The sequence below is a fragment of the Sciurus carolinensis genome, chromosome 11 (genome assembly GCF_902686445.1).
Source record: "Sciurus carolinensis chromosome 11, mSciCar1.2, whole genome shotgun sequence".
NCBI classification, from domain to species: Eukaryota; Metazoa; Chordata; class Mammalia; order Rodentia; family Sciuridae; genus Sciurus; species Sciurus carolinensis.
Genome location: NC_062223.1, coordinates 52850821 through 52852860, shown reverse-complemented (window position 1 = coordinate 52852860; position 2040 = coordinate 52850821). Strand labels below are relative to the sequence as shown.

The following is a 2040-nucleotide window of genomic DNA, read 5'->3' as shown; positions in this document are numbered from 1 at the left end:
CTACCTCAAGTGCTCTGGAAGGACATTCTATCAGGACAATGGAAAGGCCTGGACCCGGTATTAAATCTGGACCCAAGGTTCTGTTTGTGTTTTCCCGCAGGACGCACAATCGCCAATTTGGGTGGCTGAAAGATTGGTCAAGGCTTCCTCAATAGAAAACCAAGAACAACAAGAAGATGTGGAAGTTCCTCCAACTGCTGTTGTTGATGATCCCTCGCCATGTTAATGGAGGAGCCGTGCGTTACCTATGGGGGATAGTAAAGGCGTGGCCTTGCCCTTTGCCCCTTACTCTTCCAATCTATATCCTCCTATTCTTACCACTAATTCCACATTAGGTTTATCTACTGTACCCTTTTCTCCTGACTTAGCACCCTTCCCAAATGGCTCCTACAACTTAGCAGGTTATGTGGGAACCTCCCCCCAAGTTTGGCTATGCTAGAACGGTAGTCAGAGATGGGTAAGATTCCTGAAGAGCTCATATCAACCTAAGACAGGGAATGAAGATATAAGCTTCAATTTCCGATGACGGGTAAGGATGTTGCTCTGTAATGGACAACCTAAGACAGGCACGGTCTTTTTATAAACAAACAGGGGGAGATGTGGGCTGGCAGAGAGCCAAAGGGCATGCTTGGTATGCCTGGAGAAAAACAGGAAGCTGTTACAATTGGCTATATGTATGCTTGAGCTCATGATTGCTTGACCTTTAACAGGATTGGGTGGACATATCTGATCAAAATTGCTTATGCATGAGACTGCTTATATATTGAGGGTGAGACTGCTTTTTTGGGGGTCGTTGTTTTTGTTGGGATCCGAATAAAGAAGAAGCTGCTTCATGACAATCTGAGGTGTACATGTCTTTATGTCCGCTGGGCGGCAACAATGAAGAAGAACACGTCACACAAAAAATGTCAGAGCACTGTGGGGCCAAGCAAACCTGTGTCTCAGCCCAGGCGCAGCATCAGAAAATCATAGGCTGCCGGATCCAGCTTGGCCACGTGGAGAGAGGGCAATGCCCCGGCGGCCAGTGGAAGGGGACCTTCAGGACCAGGTGCCCATGAATCCTTATTTGTATCTTATAAAGTAAAATGGACTTGACTGTGTTTACACACTAGAACTTAATAAAATTGAAAGAGTTTCTGCGCTTGAAATTCTACCTGATAAAGAGTTGCAACATCTTGGATCAGCGAGGCACACACACTTAGCAGACACAATTATTGGCAAAGCGGTGGAACGTATATTTGAGAGAGGATGGCTCTAAAGATGAGTGGAGGGGAATGGCCTAAGCAAGGACATCTGTCATGAACATGTGGTTCTACATCACCTATGAGAAGGACCTTGCCTTGTACATGTACCAGCTGCTAGACAATTACAAAGGGGAGTCATCACCCCTGACTCCATGACTCATCTCCAGCAGAAAGGGAACCAGGAGAAGTTGTGGACAGCCTGGTAAGCAAACAAGTGCAATATGCCAAAGAAGATGGCTCGGAAAGACTGGTATGGTCATTCATCAAGTAGAAGCCAAACCATCCATCTATTTTATCAAGTTTGATGACGATTTCCATATTTATGTCTACGATTGGGTGAAAACATTCTAGATGTCATCATGAAATTTGCCAAATCTGTGGAACAATTATATGTATAATTTGTAGACATAAAGACTTGATTGCTTTCTAGTTTAATAAAAGCGCAAATGTCCCTGAGAACCTGCAATCTCTGCCAGCAGAACTGGTTTTGTTCTGAATAGTACAGATTGATGTGAACACAAAGCATTTTGTTTAAGGAGGAAACCTTCTAAGAAATCTGTCTGTTGGGAGGAGAGTTACAAGCAAGTTATGTAAAACTTAAACTAGTATCATAGTCACTTAAATCTGTAATAGATCTTAACCATTTCCCCCTTCATTCTAACATGGTCTTATTCTGCTGCCAAGATGCAAGCATAGTTTTGTATTTTTGTTATTGCCTTTTTTTAATTTGATTTTTTAGTTGTTGATGAATATTTTTATTTATTTGTGGTGTTGAGAATTGAGCCCGGAGCCTCAC

At 43.0% G+C, this 2040-nt stretch overlaps 1 pseudogene; it reads left to right on the top strand.

The window, feature by feature from the left end:
* The first annotated feature begins 806 nt into the window (after window positions 1-806).
* On the top strand, window positions 807-1595 carry LOC124959462 (spindlin-1-like; annotated as a pseudogene).
* Window positions 1596-2040: the final 445 nt, after the last annotated feature.